The sequence below is a fragment of the Stegostoma tigrinum genome, chromosome 23 (genome assembly GCF_030684315.1).
Source record: "Stegostoma tigrinum isolate sSteTig4 chromosome 23, sSteTig4.hap1, whole genome shotgun sequence".
Lineage (NCBI taxonomy): Eukaryota > Metazoa > Chordata > Chondrichthyes > Orectolobiformes > Stegostomatidae > Stegostoma > Stegostoma tigrinum.
In genome coordinates, this window is record NC_081376.1 from 52,259,122 (window position 1) to 52,280,033 (window position 20,912).

A 20,912-nucleotide genomic window follows, 5' to 3' on the forward strand; every position below is an offset into this window, starting at 1 on the left:
ACTGTATCAAAGGCCTTACTGAAATCCACATAGACTACATCTACTGCCCTGTCCTCATCAACCTTCCTGGCCACTTCATCAAAGGTCTCTAATAAATTTGTGAGGCATGAATTCCCATGCACAAAGCCATGCTTGCTACTCCTAATCAAACCCTGTCTTTCCCAATGCATGTACGTCTTATCTCTCAGAATCTTCTCAAGTAACTTACCGACCACAGATGTTAAGCTCACTGGTTTATAATTCTAAGGTTTTTCTTTGCATGCCTTCTTGTGGAAGGGCACAGCATTTGCTACCCTCCAGTTTCCCAGGACCACACCTGTGGCAAATAATGATGCAAATGTATCAGCCAGGGCTCCCACAATCTCTTCTCTAGCCTCTTGCAGGGTTCTTGGATATATCTGATCAGGACCAGGAGATTTATCCACCTTCATACGTTCTAACACTTCTAACACTTCCAGTCAATGAACAAGAAGCTGTAAAAGTTATTTAGCATGGGAACAAATATTTATTGCACAAAAGAAAAAAAAGAAAGCTGAATACATAGATATTACAGTTTAGAAAGGTTATAATTTAAATAGCAAAACAAAGTGTCACAGCATTATCCTTTTTAGATACTCAATTCATCAGAATTATTCCTAACTCAACTCTTTAATTTCTTACTCAACTGACTCTTTCCCATTCTTAATCTGCTGGACAATTTCATGACTTATTTTTGGTTCTGCTGACCTGAACCATATTTCAGTTTTGACAACTTGAAAACTTCCATACAATCTCGCATAGCTCAGGGACTTCACAAACTAAAGCCCTCTGCGAGGAGGACACTACTTTCCTGAACTGAAAACTTGACACTGCTGAACTGAAGGGGAAACTCGACTCATAGCCATGTGCTCACTTTCTCTGTCTGTCATAAACCCAGCAGTATAAACATTTCATTGTTTTACACCACAGGTTCCTGCCAGTCACTTAACTTGATCAGATGCTTTTTTTGTAAATTACTTACATTGCTGTCCTAAATGATTTTCTGACCTCTTATTAGGTAGTTACCATCACAAAAGTGAAAACAAAATCCATGTGCCTCTATTTTGAAAATCCAAATTCTGAAATTGATAATAATATCTTATCCATTTTATCACTTTATCTGCATACAACCATACAAATTAGAAGCAAGAGTAGGCTATTCTGCCCCTCGGGTCTGCTCTACCATTCAATAAAGCTATGGTTTATCTAACTCATGTGCATTCCTGCTAATCACCAATAACCTTTCATCCCGTTCCATATCAAGAAACTATTCACCTTCGCCATAAAAGGTTCAAAGGTTATGCTTCCAACACCTGGAAGAAAATTCGAAAAGTGTGACCCTCTGTGGGTTCAACGTTTCTTTTTTTTTATGATTGGGTGATGTAGTGATAGTAATGAGGTCAGCCAAGTGGATCTCGTAGAAAATGAGTTCCCTGATTGGGGCTGTTAACCTAGTCCAATCAGGGAGCCCTGGCTGTCAGATATAAACAGGAATGTCCGAGATTCTGTTCACTCTGAGAGCTGGCTCTGAGGAAGCTGGGTCAGTGTCCAGGACTCTCCACGTGTAAATAACGAATGATTAGTGATGGGATACAGGTATCTGGGGAGTGATTTCAGGTGACCTCTTGTTTTTAAACAGTGAACCCTGATTCTAGAATCTCTCACAAGGGGAAACAGACTTCCCACATCCACCCTGTCAACCACAGACTCTGATGGGTTTCGGCCATGTTACACCTGACTCTACCAAAGGATACGAACCCTGCTTATCTAACCCCTTCTCATAAGACAACCCTCCGACTCCGAGTATTAATCTTGTAACATGTTCACCAGATTTAAATGCATATTTCCTTTTCTATTTGGATTTGTTTTGTCACTGTTCAGTGAATTCAAAATCACCAAATCTACCACCAACAGAACCACCACCAGAGGAATCCAGCAACATGGATTGGGTGGCACGGTGGCTCAGTGGTTAGCACTGCAGCCTCACAGCTCCAGGGACCCGGGTTCGATCCCACCCTCGGACAACTGTCCGTGTGGAGTTTGCACATTCTCCCCGTGTCCGCGTGGGTTTCCTCCGGGTGCTCCGGTTTCCTCCCACAGTTCAAAGATGTGCAGGCTGGGTGGATCGGCCATGCTAAATTGTCTGTAGTGTTCAGGGATGTGTAGATTAGGGGGGTGGGTCTGGGTGGGGTGCTCCAAGGGGCGGTGTGGACTTGTTGGGCCGAAGGGCCTGTTTCCACACTGTAGGGATTCTATGATGATAACAATAACTACATGTAGTTATATAGCATCTTTTACATAAAGAGACAAATTCGGTACACAGAAGAGTGCAATTATTAAACAAGATTTGATTTCAAGTCTCATAAGGAACTACAGGAATAAATGAGCAAACATGATCAAAGAAGGAAGCTTTAATGAAAGAGAGAGAGCTTCAGGGAGTATGTTCCAAACTCAGGGAATTGGCGGCTGAAAACACGTTATCCTTGGTGGAGTGATTAAACTCAGTGATGGTCCAGAGGCCAGAATTATAGGAGTGCAGAGATCTTGGAGTGTTGATGGCTGGCAAAGGAGATAACAGAAAGACGGAGTTGAGGTTGGTTGGCTTGCCGAGCTGGCTTGTTGTTCCATAGACGTTTCGTTACCATGCTGGGTAACATCCTCAGTGCAGCCTCCGATGAAGCGTCGGTACGTTTTCTCACAGCGACTCAGAACTACTCCAAGAGGAAGCAGAATACCTTTTCCAGATTTTCTGGGAAAAAGGGTATCCAAAAAATCTGGGTCAGAAGATGCCTTCCCGAACAGCATCAGGAAGATGCTAAACACTCTGACACACTCATCACTCTACCCTACATCAGGAACACGCCGAAACTAACCACAAGACTCCTACGACTGCTGGGCATCAGAGTGGCACACAAACTCACATCAACCCTGCAACAACCGCTCACCAGAACTAAAGACCCACGCCCTGACATGGACAGGGCCAATATCGCCTACAAGATCCCCTGCAGAAACTGCGCGAAACACTGCATCAGACAAACAGGAAGGAAACTAACTACAAGAGCACATGAACACCAACTGGCTACAAAACGACACGACCGATGCTCACTCATCTCAATCCACCACTTCAGTTGGGACAAGATCCTGGGACAGGCTAGGCAGAGAGAGGCACGAGAATTCCTAGAAGCCTGGCACTCCACGAAGAAAGTCATTAATAAACGTATTGAACTCGCCCCCATATACACTCCCCTGCGAAGGAAAACCGGAAGTGAGGCAATCCAGCTTAACGGACCCCAGAGTTTAAAAACCAGGCTGGAAAACACACCGATGCTTCATCAGAGGCTGAGGATGTTACCCAGCAAGGTAATGAAACGTCTGCAAAACAATGAACCGGCTTGGCGAGCCAACCAACCTCAACATCCACAACCCGAGATACAGATCTATCCTAAAAGTTTGAGAAAGAGGGAGTGATTAAGAATTGTAACACCATTGTGTGGCTGCTTGCTGGGTTGTATATTTCAGAATAGCATGCAGGCTTACCAATTGTATAATTGTGTAAATATTGTTTCAAATGTAGCTTTACTGTAAGAATCAAAGACGCACAACACTGAATATACTTTACAGGAAGATACTGATAACAGCAGCTGCCTAGGGATTAAATATAATTGGGTTGCTGTGACTGAGGGTAAATTTTACATCTCTGAACTGCGACAGTTTCATTTACATCTGGCAGTACAAAGCTCTAGTGTGTAAAGTCAAATGTACAGCCTGTCTTATTAATCTTACATTTTTGCAAACTTACAGAGATTAATCTGTACAAACACAGGGCAGTTCATGGTCATTGTCATTTACGCATCCTTTTGCACGTGAGTGAACTGCTTTTTAGTGCCACTCTATCTATTTCTTCAGCAGCAATCATAACAAAAGTATTGATTTTTTTTCTCTCCTGCTGCCCACCGTTACTCGCCCGATCTTATTGGGGTCACGGCTGCTAGACTATTTTCTGGATTTATCTGTAAAGCGACAAGTGTGTGAGGGAACATAACCATAACTAATTTTGGATACCAGAAGTCAGGAGGAAAGGTCACAAATCCAGTTTGTGAAGAGAATGGATGATGGGTGTTGATCCGATTTGGATATAGTGAAACATGATTCTGTTGTAGGACTGTTAGCCTTTGAAAAGAATGGATTCAAGTGACAAGATATTTGTTTTTAGTTTATGGAAAAATCATTACATGGGACGATGCTGGGAATTAACCATTTTTGATCAACCATGTTTTTGTGGAAATGAAGACATTGAATGATATAATTAAGATTCTTTAAGATAACTAATAGTTTTAAAAGGAAGCAGCCAGTCATTGCTTTGGTGTTACAACTTGATCTGAAGGTCATGGTTGTTCACTGCTCTGACAGAGGAAATCCAGATACAGAGCACATAACATGAAGTTAACGGGGGAGGCAATGGCCCAGTAGTATTATCGCTGCACAGTAAATCCAGACATCCAGGTAATGTTCTGGGGAACCAGGTTCAAATCCTGCCATGGCAGACGGTGGAATTTGAATTCAATAAATACCTGGAATTCAGAATCTAATGATGACTGTGAATTGATTGTCAGGGGGAAAATCCATCTGGTTCACTAATGTCAGATAGCAAAGTGTGAAGCTGGATGAACACAGCAGGCCAAGCAGCATCTTAGGAGCATAAGAGCTGACATTTTGGACCTTTTCTGATGACGGGTCTAGGGCTGAAATGTCAGCTTTTGTGCTCCTGAGATGCTGCTGGGCCTGCTGTGTTCATCCAGACCCACACTTTGTTATCTCGGATTCTCCAGCATCTCCAGTTCCCATTATCTCTGGTTCACTAATGTCCTTATGGGAAGGAAACTGCCATCTTTACCTGGTCTGACCGACATGTGACTCCAAACCCACAGTGATGTGGTTGGCTCTGAACTGCCCTCTGGGTAGTTAGGGATGGGCAATAAATGCCACCTGGCCAGTGATCCCCCTCATCCCATAAATGAATAAAATAAACAGATTAGCAGTTTAGGGAACACCTCTTCACTGAAGGGCAGAGGATATCCCAGATTTGCCCCCACTTTCCCGAGACAGGTCCAGGTCAATTGAAAATGTTAAAAATTGAACGTGTGTGTGTGTGTGTGTGTGTGTGTGTGTGTGTGTGTGTGTGTGTGTGTGTGTGTGTGTGTGTGTGTGTGTGTGTGTGTGTGTGCCCATGTACATAGAACATAGAACATTACAGCACAGTACAGGCCCTTCGGTCCTCGATGTTGTGCAGACCTGTCATACCGATCTCAAGCCCATCTAACCTACACTATTCCATGTACGTCTATTTGCTTATCCAATGACGACTTAAATGTACCTAAAGTTGGCGAATCTACTACCATTGCAGGCAAAGCGTTCCATTCCCTTACTACTCTCTGAGTAAAGAAACCACCTCTGACATCTGTCCTATATCTTTCACCCCTCAATTTAAAGCTATGCCCCCTCGTGCTCGCCGTCACCATCCTAGGAGAAAGGCTCTCCCTATCCATCCTATCTAACCCTCTGATTATTTTATATGTTTCAATTAAGTCACCTCTCAACCTTCTTCTCTCTAATGAAAACAGCCTCAAGTCCCTCAGCCTTTCCTCGTAAGACCTTCCCTCCATACCAGGCAACATCCTAGTAAATCTCCTCTGCACCCTTTCCAAAGCTTCCACCATCCTTCTTATAATGCGGTGACCAGAACTGTACGCAATACTCCAAGTGCAGCTGCACCAGAGTTTTGTACAGCTTCACCATAACCTCTTGGTTCCGGAACTCAATCCCTCTATTAATTAAAGCTAAAACACTGTATGCCTTCTTAACAGCCCTGTCAACCTGGGTGGCAACTTTCAAGGATCTGTGTACATGGACACCGAGATCTCTCTGCTCATCTACACTGCTAAGAATCTTACCATTAGCCCAGTACTTTGCATTCCGGTTACTCCTACCAAAGTGCATCACCTCACACTTGTCTGCATTAAACTCTATTTGCCACCTCTCAGCCCAGCTCTGCAGCTTATCTATGTCTCTCTGTAACCTACAACATCCTTCGTCACTATCCACAACTTCACCGACCTTGGTGTCGTCTTGCAAATTTACTAATCCATCCTTCTACGCCCTCATCCAGGTCACTTATAAAAATGACAAACAGCAGTGGACCCAACACCGACCCTTGCGGTACACCACTAGTAACTGGTCTCCAGGATGAACATTTCCCATCAACTATCACCCTCTGTCTTCTTTCAGCAAGCCAATTTCCGATCCAAACTGCTATATCTCCCACAATCCCATTCCTCTGCATTTTGTACATTAGCCTAATGTGGGGAACCTTATCGAACGCCTAGCTGAAATCCATATACACTACATCAACCGGTTTACTCTCATCTACCTGTTTGATCACCTTCTCAAAGAACTCAATAAGGTTTGTGAGGCACGACCTACCCTTCACAAAACCGTGCTGACTATCCCTAATCAAATTATTCTTTTCTAGATGATTATAAATCCTATCCCTTATAACCTTTTCCAACACTTTACCAACAACTGAAGTAAGGCTCACTGGTCTATAATTACCAGGGTTGTCTCTACTCCCTCCTTGAACAGGGGAGCCACATTTGCTATCCTCCAGTCGTCTGGCACTATTCCTGTAGACAATGACGAGTTAAAGATAAATGCCAAAGGCTTGGCAATCTCCTCCCTGGCTTCCGAGAGGATCCAAGGATAAATCCCATCCGGCTCAGGGGACTTATCTATCTTCACACTCTTTAGGATTTCTAATACCTCTTCCTTCTGAACCTCAATCCCACCTAGTCTAGTAACCTGTATCTCAGTACTCTCTTTGACAACATTGTCGTTTTCTAGAGTGAATACTGTCAAAAAACATTCATTTAGTGCTTCCAATATCTCCTCTGACTCCACACAAAACTTTCCACTACTATCTTTGATTGGCCCTAATCTTACTTTCGTCATTATTTTATTCCTTAAATACCTATAGAAAGCCTTAGTGTTTACTCTGATCCTATCCGCCAACAACTTCTCATGTCTCCTCCTGGCTCTTCTGAGCTCTCTCTTTAGGTCTTTCCTGGCTACCTCGTAGCCCTCAACCGCCCTAACTGAGCCATCACATCTCATCTTAACATAAGCCTTCTTCTTCCTCTTGACCAGAGATTCCACTTCCTTCGTAAACCATGGCTCCCGCACTCTACAGCTTCCTCCCTGCCTGACAGGTACATACTTATCTGGGACACACAGGAGCTTTTCCTTGAATAAGCTCCACATTTCTAACGTGCCCATCCCCTGCAATTCCCTTCCCCATCCTATGCTCCCTAAATCTTGCCTAATCTCATTGTAATTGCCTTTCCCCCAGCTATAACTCTTGCCCAGTGGTATACACCTATCCCTTTCCTTCACTAAAGTAAACATAACAGAATTGTGATTGCTATCACCAAAGTGCTCACCTACTTCTAAATCTAACACCTGACCGGGCTCATTACCCAGTACCAAATCTAATGTGGCTTCGCCCCTTGTTGGCCTATCTACATACTGTGTCAGGAAGCCCTCCTGCACACACTGAACAAAAACTGACCCATCTATAGTACTCGAACTATAGTGTTCCCAGTCAATATTTGGAAAGTTGAAGTCCCCCATGACAACTACCCTGTCTCTCTCACTCCTATCAAGAATCATCTTTGCTATCCTTTCCTCTACATCTCTGGAACTATTCGGAGGCCTATAGAAAACTCCCAACAGAGTGACCTCTCCTTTCCTGTTTCTAACCTCAGCCCATACTACTTCAGTTGACGAGTCCCCAAACATCCTTTCTGCAACTGTAATACTGTCCTTGACCAACAATGCCACACCTCCGCCCCTTTTACCATTTTCTCTGTTCTTACTGAGACATCTAAATCCCGGAACCTGCAACAACCATTCCTGTCCCTGCTCTATCCATGTAAAGGATAGCTTATGAAGGGATTAGAGTTTTAGTCAGTATTGTTATATGCCAATAGTTTGAAACCGTTTACCCATTGGTCAAGTCTAATTACTTGTTAAGAAAAAAATTCTTGTATAATATAGCAACCTGGTCAGTGCTGTTTGTCATTCTGGGATTGAAAATCAAATAAGTTGAGGAATTTTGCAAACTCTACAAAATCTTTAACTCAGGGGATTGAGCTGTATGGCCACCCTTGATCATATTGAATGTTAGAGTAGGCTGGTAGGACTGATTAGCCTCTTTGGTATCATATGATATGACATGTAAATTCTGGAGAAACCCAGCAGGCTTGGCAGTATATGTGGAGAGAAAGCAAAGCTAACGTTTCAAATCCATTCAGCCCTGTGTCCATTGGAGAAGGATCATTGAACATGAAACATCAATTTTGATTTTGTCTCCACGGACCTGCTGAGTTTCTCCAGCAATTTCTGTTTTGTTTTTAGTTTAAGACCTCCAGCGTCTGCAGTTCTTTGTTTTATTGAACCCAGGCTTGCTGGCCCAGAGGGAGATCATGACTGAACCACAAGGCCCTAGTCAAGAGTCACATGACTTTGTCCACCCCAGTCCAACAGCATCACCCCCACAGCACAAGGCCTAAGGTTGGGGAGAGTATGTTTGAAATAGTGACAATATCTTTCAGCCAGTAATTAATGTTAATTGCTGGAAGAGTTTAGACATTTCCATTTAGGTTCACCGATAGTGCGGTGTGTTTTCGTGAGGGAGACTGTGAAATGGACCATCAATGTATATTTCATAAATGTTCATTTTGAAGAAAAAGCTCCATGCTTCTTCTGACAGTCACCACAAATTATTGACGAGGATAATGAGTTCATTCATAAAACAAAACCTAGATTTTAAAGAAAAAGTTATTTCTCCACTTCATTTTTACAGAAACATAAGATCGTATCAAGTTTATCAGAGGTATCATATTTATACATAAACAGGTTGATTAAAAAATCTCACTTCCAATCGTTATGGCATAATTGAGCTAACAACCTCATAAAAAAGTAACATTTGAGCTGTTTTAGACATAGTTGCTAATTTACCGCTTTGTGCTCTCTATCAAAAATTTGTATGGATGATGTTGAGCTTTCTAGTGATGGATACCTTGCTGTGCTGTATGGATATGCTTACCTTCTATATAAATATCAGATGCAAACCCGCGAGCAAATAAGAATGTAAAATTGTTTGCCTTTCTCTTCATAGTCATGCTCCTATAGTCCTCAATTGACTTTATCAGCTCTCTGTATGGCTACGCGCTCTTGTCTGTTCAGCTCAAACCTCCTCTTCATGATTTTCTCTATATCTTCATTCCTTTTCAACCACATTCCACTTTTTAAACACTTGATCTGCAGAATGAAGTCTTTTATTTGCTGCTTAAGGTTGGTTCAGTGTCTATTTGAACAAGCAGATATTTTTGAACACAGGAATGTTCAGTTTCAAAAACCCAGAATTTTTCTTTTAGCGTGGCACCAACAGATAGCTGTCTTCTTCCCTTTGTTAACATGGCATGGGTTGTTAGTCATGTCCTTGATCTCTTGTGTAGATTCCTCAAAGAAACACTGGCTCCGAAACATGAAGCTATGTCTCTGAAGGTTCATCCCTGGTGTCCTTCAGCAGCTCTTTAGAGAAATAAAAACGAAGTCATTCAGTGAGATCCTACACTCAGTCCTTGAGGCTGCTTATGAAGGTTAGGACAAGTGCAATAACAATCCATAAATTAATGGGAATACCCTTTTAACATACAAAATGGGGAAAAATAGGAGCTGGCATAGGCCGTACAGCCCTCTGAGTCTGTGATAATGGGAACTGCAGATGCTGGAGAATCCAAGATAACAAAGTGTGAAGCTAGATGAACACAGCAGGCCAAGCAGCATCTCAGGAGCACAAAAGCTGATGTTTCGGGCCTAGACTCACCCTAACCCTCTCTCTGATGAAGGGTCTAGGCCTGAAACGTCAGCTTTTGTGCTCCTGAAATGATGCTTGGCCTGCTGTGTTCATCCAGCTCCACACTTTGTTATCCTAGCCCTCTAAGTCTATTCTGTCATTCAGTATGATCGTGTTTGAATGTCTTTCTCCCTGAACTATTTGATCCTTTTAGCCGTAAGAACTCTACCCAACTGCTTCTTGAAAACACTTAATGTTTGGCCTCAGTGACTTTTTGTGGCAGAGAATTCCACAGGCTCACCACTCTCTGTGTGAAGACACTTCTCCTCATCTCAGTCCTAAGTGGCCCACCCCATATCCTTAGAGTCTATCCCTGGTTCTGATCTCCCTGGTGCATCAGGAACATCCTTTCTGTGTTTGATGGGTTAACACTTCTTCTGCTTGGAAATGATGAAGTATCAAGTAATTAGTGGTGAAATGATCACTGTTCAGACAAACAGATCTCCCATCACGGACCTGAAGACTGAAGCAGTGATGTCCACTGGGACTGTCTACATGGCAATATCACTTTCTACATGGCAAGGAATGGGAATATTGACTATGATAGCATTGGTTATCTATGCTGTCATTGCCTTTGAACCCTTAATATCATAGAGCACATAGAACATAGAGCAGTACAGCACAATACAGGTCCTTCGGCCCAGCAAGTTGTGCTGAACTTTTACCCTAATCTTAACGTCTATTTAACCTCCACCCCTACCTTATACCATCATCCATTTGACTATCTAATAGCTGCTTAAATGCACCAATTGAGGCTGACTCCATTACCCTCTCCGGTAACGCATTCCACGCCCCAACCACTCTCCAAGTAAAGAACGTAGCTCCCGTGTCTGCGCTGTATCTACGTCCACTCACTTTAAAACTATGCCCCCTCGTAATAGCTACCTCCACCCTCGGAAAAAGTCTCTGGCTGTCTACTCTATCTAAACCTCTGCTCATTTTGTACACCTCTATCAAGTCACCTCTCATCTTTCATTGCTCTCCCCAACTTTCCTCATAAGACCTTCCCTCCATTCCAGGCAACATCCTGGTAAATCTCCTCTGCACCTTTTCCAATGCTTCCTCATCTTTCCTGTAATGAGGCGACCAGAACTGTACACAACGCTCCAGATGTGGCCGAACCAGACTTTTGTATAGCTGGAGCATAACCTCATGGCTCTTGAACTCAAACCCTCCATTAATGAAAGCTAACACACCATACGCCTTCTTAACAACTCTATCCACCTGGGTGGCAGCTCTCAGGGAATTGCAGACATGAACCTCAAGGTCCCTCTGCTCCTCCACACTGTCAACAATCTTTCCTTTAACCCTGTATTCTGCTTTCAAGTTTGTCCTTCCAAAATGAATCACCTCACATTTTTCAGGGTTAAACTCCATCTGCCACTTCTCAGCCCAGCTCTGCATCCTATCAATGTCCCTTTGTAACCTAGAACAGCCCTCCGCACTGTCTACAATGCGACCTACCTTTGTGTCATCCGTGAATTTACTAATCCGCCCTTCCACGCCTTCATCCAAATCATTAACAAAAATCACAAATAGAAGAGGGCCCAGAACAGATCCTTGGTGTACACCACTCGTAACTGAGCCCCATGTTGAATATTTTCTGCCCACTACCACACTTTGTCTTCTAAGGGGCAACCAATTATGAATCCAATCTACCGCATTTACCCCTATCCCCTGCCTCCTTACCTTCTGCATGAGCCTGCCATGGGGAACCTTGTTAAACGCCTTACTTAAATCCATGTATACCACATCCACTGCTCTACCTTCATCCACGTGTTCGGTCACCTCTTCAAAGAATTCAATAAGGCTTGTGAGGCATGATCTACCCCTCACAAACCCATGCTGACTATCACGAATCAAACTGTGCCTTTCCACGTGATCATAAATCCTATCACTCAGAGCCCTTTCCAATGATTTGCCCACCACTGATGTAAGACTAACTGGCCTGTAATTTATGGGATTATCCCTATTCCCTTTTTGAACAAAGGAATGACATTTGTCTCTCTCCAATCTTCTGGCACTGTACCTGTGGACAGTGGGGACGAAAAGATCGTCACCAAAGGCCCTGTGATCTCTTCTCTCATTTCCCATAGAAACCTTGAATAAATCCCATCAGGCCTGGGGGACTTATCTATCTGCAACTTCCTCAAAATTCCTAGCACATCTTCCTTACTAACATAAACCTCCTCTAGCCTACCAGCCTGTTTCACACTGTCCTCCTCTACAAATAGGCCCCTCTCTGTTGTGAATATTGATGAAAAGCATTCATTAAAGACCTCTCTTACCTCTTTAGGCTCCGTGCACAAATTCCCCTTACAATCCTTGATTGACCCTACCCTTTCTCTGATCATTCTCTTATTCGTCACCTACATGTAAAAAGCCTTGGAGTTTTCCTTGACCCTATCTGCCAAAGTTTTCTCATGCCCTCCTAAGCCCTTTCTTCAGCTCCTTCTGGATAACTTGTATCCCTCTAGAACCTTTTCTGTTCCTCTTTTCCTTAACCTTACATTAGCCTCCTTCTTCCTCTTAAACAGTCGTTCTGCCTCTCTTGAGAACCACAGCTCCCTCAGTCGATTGCATCTTCTCTGCCTGCTAGAGACAAAAAACACATCGAGCACACGCAGTATGTATTCCTTAAACAATCTCCACATTTCCATCCATATGGATGTACATGGAATAGTATAGTTTAGATGGGCTTCAGGTTGGTATGACAGGTCAGCACAACATAGAAGGCCGAAGGGCCTGTACTGTGCTGTAATGTTCTATGTTCTATGTTCTATTTCAATAGTGAGCTTTCCTGACAGCATCTGTTCCCAATTTATGTTGCCTAAACGAATTGTAATTACTCTTCCTCAAATTATATATCTTACCCTGCTGCATGTACCTGATCTTTTCCATGACTATTGTAAAAGTAACAGAGTTATGATCGCTACTGCCAAAATGCTCTCCTACCAACAGGTCTAACACTTGGCCTGGTTCATTGCCAAGCACCAAATCAAAAGTGGCCTCTCCTCGTGTTGGTCTGTCTACACACTGTGTCAGGAATCCTTTCTGAATGCACTGAACAAAATCTGCTCCATCTAAATTATTACAACTAAAATGTTTCCAATCAATATTTGGAGAGTTGAAGTTACGCATGACTACAACCCTGTGACTTCTGCACCTTACCAGTATCTGACTTCCACTCCTCCACTTCTCTGCAAGTATTAGAGGGTCTGTCCTTACTGTACAGGTCCCACCTTCCCCAGAATGTGCTCCAATTATCCACATAATGGAAGCCCTCCCCCCTACACCAGCCCTGCAACCACGTGTTTAGCCGCACTCTCTCCCTATTTCTTACCTCGTTATCACCTGGCACTGGTAGTAATCCAGAAATAACAATCCTGTTTGTCCTGGGCTTCAGCTTCCAACCTAACTCCCTGTACTCATTTTTCACATTCTCAGTCCTTTTTCTACCTATGTCATTGGTACCGATGTGCTGGTTAGGGTTAGCTGGTTGCTCACCCTCCCCCTTAAGGATCTTGAAGACACGATCTGAGACATCACGGACCCTGGCACCCGGGAGGCAACCTACCATCCATTCATCTCATTCACGTTCACAGAACCGCCTGTCCATGCCTGTTCAAATCCCCACTACAATTGCTTCCTATTCTCCCCCTTTCCCTTCTGTGCCACAGGGTCAGGCTCAGTGTCAGAGACCTGTCCGCTGTGGCCTTCCCCTGGTAGGTCGTTCCCCCCAACAGTATCCAAAGCGGTATACTTATTATTGAGGGGAAGGGACACAGGGGGATACCTGCACTGTCTGCCTATTCCCTAACCCCTTCCTGACAGTCACCCAGCTAGCTTTTTTCCTGTCCTTGGGTGTGACCACCTCCCTGTAAGACCTCTCTATCACTCTCTCAGCCTCCCAAATGATCCGGGGTTCATCCATCTCCAGCTCCAGGTCCCTAACACGGTTTGTGAGTTGGGTGCACTTCTCACAGATGAAGTCAGGGGGTACACCCGCAGTGACCCTTACCTCCCACATCCTGCAAGAGGCGCATGCAACTGCCCTCGCTTCCATTCCCTCTACTCTAGATTTCCAGAAGAATTTTAAAAAAGCCTAACCTTACCGACCCTCCACACAGTCTTTTATTTTGGTTAGAGGAGGAGGATTGGTGAGAGACACTACAGTCTTTAGCCAATGCCTGAATATATCAGTTCCTTTCTGGCCTGAGTTCTCTCCACACGCCCATTGCTGAAGAGACAAGGAATTTGTTTGTCTGTGTCTTGGACTTAATTGGCTGGTGCATTTAGGAAGGCAATGGCTGAGTTGTATTAATACTGAACTGTCAATCCAGAGGCCCAGATGATGTTCTAGGGACCCAGGTTCGAAACCTGCCACGGCAGATGATGGAATTTGAATTCAATAAATATTTGGAATTAAGCGCCTCATGATGACCATGAATCCATTGTCAATTGTCAGGAAAAACCCATCTGGTTCATTAATGTCCTTTAGGGAAGGAAACTGCCATCCTTACCTGGCCTGGCCTACATGTGACTCCAGACCCACAGCAACGTGGTTGACTCTTAACTGCCCTCTGCACAATTTGAGATGGGCAATAAATATTGCCTGGTCAGTGTTGCCTTCACCCTGTGAATGAATTAAAAAAAAGATGTATCTAAAAAATCAGGCAGTTTGTAATTGTCGCTGGGTTCACCCATTTTATCAGAGATACATTTTGATGTACTACAGAGAGTTGTGAACACAGCCCATCACATTAGCCAACCTGCCATCCACTGACTCCATCTACACTTCTCGTTGCCATGGAAAGGCAGCCAACATCATCAAAGACCCCCTGCCTCCCCGGTTATAATCACTTCCAACCTCTTCCATCTGGCAGAAGGTACAAAAGCTTAAATACATGTATCAACAGTTTCAAGAACAGCTTCCTCGCTGTTACTAGGCTTCTGAGTAGACTTTTTCAAATCTAATGTTGATCTTGCTTTTTGTGCACCTTCTTTGCAGCCATAACTTAGTATTTCTTGCTCTGTTCTATCACCCCTTGATCTTCGGATGGTATGATCTGCAGACAAAACAAAACTTTTCACTGTACCTCAGTACATGCAACAATAATAAATCAAAACAAATCGAAAACATAAATCAAAACAAACCAAAAAAGTGATGCTCTTCTGCTGATGTGGCTGAGATCATTCGACTTCCCAGCATCACACCATTGTTAGGACACAGAAGGGGGGCCATTAATCAGAGACAAGGGCAGGGAAGTGAATTTTCAGCAGCCACCCTGTTGAGTCCTATCTGTCCAGTGACGTCCCTCAAGATTGGATGCCCCAGTTGGATCCCATTTGAAGCTGACTTATTCCTATTCAGGAAGTGAGCCACATTTTGTGTCTGTCAGGAGGGCAGGTCATTGGGGAGCTGATAAGTTGAGGCCCGTGAGTAGCTGGTTATTGACATTTAAGGGTCTTAAATGGTGGTGCTTTAAGAAGGTTGTTGATGGAATGTCTCGGCCAGGACTGAGATGGTGAGAAGGGGCTGAATTTTGCTCCAGGACCAACTTTGGCCAATGATTTCTCTGTTTCACACCCCCCGCCCCCACGCTGAGGGTTGGGGGTTGGGAGGCAGTAGGGTGGAATTACACCCCATGTTTCAGTCAAAGTAAACCCAACACCAAGAATCTTCAAATCGTACAGTACAGAAGAGGACCTTTGGCCCATCCAGTCAGCACAACAAATTCTTTCAACAGCATTCAGCAGGGAAAAACCTGAAAACTGTTTGAGGGAATATTCTCTCACACCTTATGTTTACGGAATACGTATTCAACTTTTAACAAGGTCCAAATGCTCAAACAACTGTAACGGGGAAAAATGTGTTCATCCAGAGAGAGAGGAGCCTGTGGAATTCTCTGCCACAGAAAGCAGCTGAGGCCAAAACATTGAATATTTCCTAGAAAGAGTTAGATATAGTTATTAGGGCTGAAGTGATCAAAAGGTGGTAGATGTTTGGAACTCTCTTCCACAAATGTTTGTGGATGCTGAATCAGGTGTTAATTTTAAAGCTGGGACAGAAGCATTTTTGTTGAGCAAGGGTATTAAGGATTTGGACCAATGGCAGGTGCATGGAACAATAGATCAGTCACGATCTCACCAAATGGCAGAGTAGGCTCAAGGGCCTGAATGGCCTACTCCTGTTCCTATATTCCTGTGAATGGGGAGAAAGCAGGAACAGGGGACTGAGTTAGATGACCATATTGAATGGTGGAGCAGGCTCCAGGGGCCGAATGAATTACTTCTGCTCCTATTTTCTAGGTTGCAATGTTTCAAAATGCAGACGAAATCAAATAGAAATCATCTAGAAAGGAACCATTGACCTGAAACAGTAACCGCTCAGATTCAACACAGATACCTGCCAATACAATTTCTTTCAATTGTCTACACTGTATTGGTTTTGTAGAAGGGAAACCAATGTCCTTTAGGGAAGGAAATCTGCTGCCCATAACTGGTCTTGTCCATGTGGCACTCCAGACCCACACTAGCTCCCTTTGAACAACTGGGATTGTGTAATAAATAGTGGCCAAGGCAGACGGATCACATCCCAACCAACTTACTTCAGGCAATAGCCTGGTAATGCTGAGTACGGGGCAAGGTGATGGAATAGTGCAGAGCCAGTTTGAGATACCAGGAGTGAGAAATTGCTTTTCTGCTGCCCAGTTCTGCCCATAGCTTTGATGAAGCAAAATCTAGGAAGTCAGAAGAAAAGATTCTCCATAGATAACTGCTACCCTTCCTGCAGCCAAGGTTCAATTCATTTACCATTAGTTCCGAGACAAATAGAAAAGTTGAAGTGTTCAGGCGCTCACCAAAAAGGTAAAACTTCTACGAGTAAAAACCATCTGAATCCTACACCAGAGGATCATCAGGAATCTAAGTGAAAATAGGTTTGAAAAGTGTTTTTCTCAATAAAGAAATATTATCCATAAAGAGGAGGAAAATTATTCCCAATGTCTTCTCCAATGTTTATCACTCAATCAATATCACAAAAAACACTTTTGATCTCATCATTGTGGGAGTTTCATTTGTGCAAGTTAACTGCTGTTTTTTACATTACAATTGCAATTACACCTTGTATTAAATAAAACAATACAGCACAGGAACAGGCCCTTCAGCCTGACTAGTTTGTGCTAATTCCTAATCCTTATTCAACTCTCTACTTACAGCCCATGCATGGTTCCTATGCTTCTGTTCACCTCCCATTCATGTGTCTATCAAGATACACCTTAGATGTTAATAATATGCCTGTTTTGTGGTTGTTGACTGTGATTCATATATGTTTTAAATATCATTTATTTTAAGATTGGATTTTAGTTTAGTGGCATATGGGTTTTTCTGTGTGTCTGAAGACAATAATGAACTAAATATTTCTGTAGCCATGCTGATTTCTTTAAAAGTAGTTTGTATGATGCTGTCTTCAAAACTAACAAATAGTTTTTGTGCATGTTAGGAATGTTTAGAACTGAGCAAGGTAAACAACTGTGCATCAAAGTCCACTGGAAATTTCTGGACTTGGTTTTTAAAGGTTAAGGGAAACACCCAAATCTTAGAGAGAAAGACCCCTTTCAGTTATAATTTCAGTTTTGGGCAGTTCTGGTAAATTCCTTGAACGTATAAAACTGTGCTCATGAGAGTAGGGGAACTTAGTTAAATTTGTTAATTCTGGATTAGCTTAGAGTAGAGTGTTTATTGATAGTCCCAAGAGGTGTTTGGACAAAACCATGAAAAGGTTATTTGAAACTGAGTACGTTTAAGCTCAGGTATATGAGCACTCTAGGAAAAGGCTAATAATTTTTTCAGATACAGATACATTGTCAAATTATGCAAATTGAAATGTAAAAGAAAGGGATTCTGTATATGGGTACTGTATGTGGAGTACTTTTGATGTGGAGGTGCTGGTGCTGGATAGGGGTGGACAATGTCAGAAGTCACACAACATTAAGTTATAGTCCAAAAGGTTTGTTTGAAATCAAAAGCTTTCGGAGCTTTTGAGTATTGTACAAAGGATGTTTTTGGGCTTCATGGGATTATAACGAAAATCAATAACTTTGTGTCATATGGAAATAAATTGGTCCTTAATTTATTTTAGCTCATAAACTTCTATTTTACTGTTAATATAACATCTGCAGTGTGGTTTGCTAATGTTTCAGTGGGAGACCAGCTAAAAATGAAAACCAAGCAAAAGATGATCTATCAAGCCAGATTTCACTCTGCGATCTAACCTGACATCAGCATTAGCATCTTCAAAATGATTTTATTGTCCGAAAAGTGTTATATAAATGAGTTTTTTTTTCCAAAATGGAATAGATTGATATTACACATGCAGTTTATTTAAAAAAATCATTATTGATATAGTTCCTCACAACTATAAAATGTTGGGCTCAACAAGTGCCTAAGCACAAAGTTTGGATAATAATGAAATGACAGGAGTCACTCATTTGAGAAACTTCTATTGAAGAAAGTAAGTAAAGTAATTTAAGGGTAATTTTTATTTAATTAGATTTGACATTCTAATCATAGCAATAAAGCTTGGAACATCACTCTGAATCTCAGCTGTTATCTTATTTGTTTGTGTGCAAACTGCGTAGCTCACTATTTGTGTCATCATTCAGACTGTATAATAATTTCATATGTAGCATCATTTCCTTAAAACTGAAAGAAGCAGATCAAATTTCAGATTCAGCAATAATTTGCAAGGTTTTTTTGGAGAACTATTTTCAGATAATTCTCTATTGCTTATTATTTGTACTCCTAATTCATACAAAGTCAAGTATCGGAAGAAACCATCCACAGGGTATATTGTGGTGGAGCATTTCTCATTTGCAAGGCAGATCAAGCTTATTTTAACTACGTGAAATAAACATTTCTAATTAAAAATAAGAAATGTTTTGATTTTAATCCATAATTTGTATTCTGTTCGAATTGTCACCCTAGACGCAAGGGCTCTAACTCATGCAGAGAGTGACAGGTCATTTTGCTCCTGGTGCAACATCTAAAGTTTGTGGACTGGTATAAACACATGGGTCCTGCAGCCAGCTGCTCCTCGTTGTTGAACTTATATAAAAAAGGCCTGTTCAGCTCTAATAACAGGAAAGTGGGAAATTAAAAGTTCAACTCAGAATTTGCTGGTATATCTCACGTGTATGTACATTTAAAGCTGTTCTGAGTGTGGGGTTGTCTGGATGGATCAGGTTTAACTCTGGGAACATTGACCAGTTTGTGGCTAATGGATCATTTACTGTCGTTGGATTACAATGATCCCACAGGCAAAGTAATCGTGAACACTTGACTTTGGCTATAAAAGTATTAACGAACCTTAGCTGTATGTTCAGAGTCTTTGCCCGATGTTCTTCCATGTCTTATATACTTCTTAGCTAGGGTAGGTGTGGATAAAAATGAGTCACAGAGATGATGGCTTGAATTTCTGATTCCTCGCATTGAAGTTGGTAATGACGAGGAGAGCATGAGGGAAATGTCTCTTGCTCCCCTTCCCTTATTCCTCTCTTTATTCCTCCCACCATCTTCCCCACCACATCTGCTAACCAGTACACTACTATCTGCAAACCTCTTTCCCAACCCTCTCTCCCTTTTCTCCCTGCCCTCACCCACTTTGTATCATGCGTCTCTCCCAACTCCCCCTCTCTCCACTCCTGATCTCTTCATTCTCCCTCTCTTCTCATTCTCCTTTCCTCATGGCCCTCTCCACATCCCCTTCTCCTCCTGCCCCTGTCCTTATTCTCCTCGCCCCATTCTCCTTCTCTCCAACCTACCTCTTCCCGAAGCCCTTCTGGCTTCTTTATTTCCTATCTCCTAAACTCATAATTAGACTGGCCAGAAATCTGCTTGAAGCTGAGCTTATGGAAAATACGTGGGTTTTCTTTGGAAGTGCTTAAAAGTCAGTAAATAAAAAGGTCCTAAAGTTATAGACTTATACAGCACAGAAACAGACACTTCGATCTAACCAGTTTATGCCGAACATAATCTCAAACTAAACTAATCCCATCTGCCTACACAGTATCCCTCCAAACTTTCCCTATTCATGTATTTATCAAAATGTCTTTTATACATTGTAATTGTACCCACATCCACCACTTCTTCAGGAAGTTCATTCCACATGCGAAGCACTCTCTATGTAAAATATTTCCCTCTTATGTCTGTTTTAAATTTCTCTCCTCACACCTTAAAAATGTGGCCTCTAGTCTTGAAATTCCACATCCAAGGGAAAAGACACCCACCATTAATCATGAAGCCAACTGCAGCTATCCTAGCTGAACACAAAACTCTCATGAAGAGAGAGAGATAACTTTAACTGAAGTTGAGTATCTGTACAGTTATTGCTGGAGTTCAAAGGGTTGCACTTTTCTTTCTATAATTTATAATGAGACTGTTTCAAACAATTCTTGTATAGTGTGATATAGTTCATTTCCTTTATGTAGTAAACCATTATGGTATTTAGTAAATTTGTTCAGAGACTGACACCCACAGTGAATAAATAACGAAAGTCAAACCTATGATCTCTATCAAGCCAGATCTCATTCTGGGATGAAGATGAAAGTGAGCATTGCAATGATGGAAGTTCAAACTCTATCCATTTTAAAGCTACTGTATTTATACACACTGTAAATATCAGTTCCTAACAACACAGCTCATAGATTTGTTTTTATCTTATGGGAGCGCAGTCTTTGAATATCTTTAAGGCAGAAATGGGTCGATTCTTGGTAAGCAAATGTGGTGGTTGGGGGGAGGTAGTGCAGTGAAAGATTATTGCATGCAGGCAGTAATGTCAAGCAATTAGATAGTAATAAAGGGCAGAGTGGTGTGGAGGGGCTGAATGGCCTATTCCTCCTGCTTGTTTACATGTTCATAT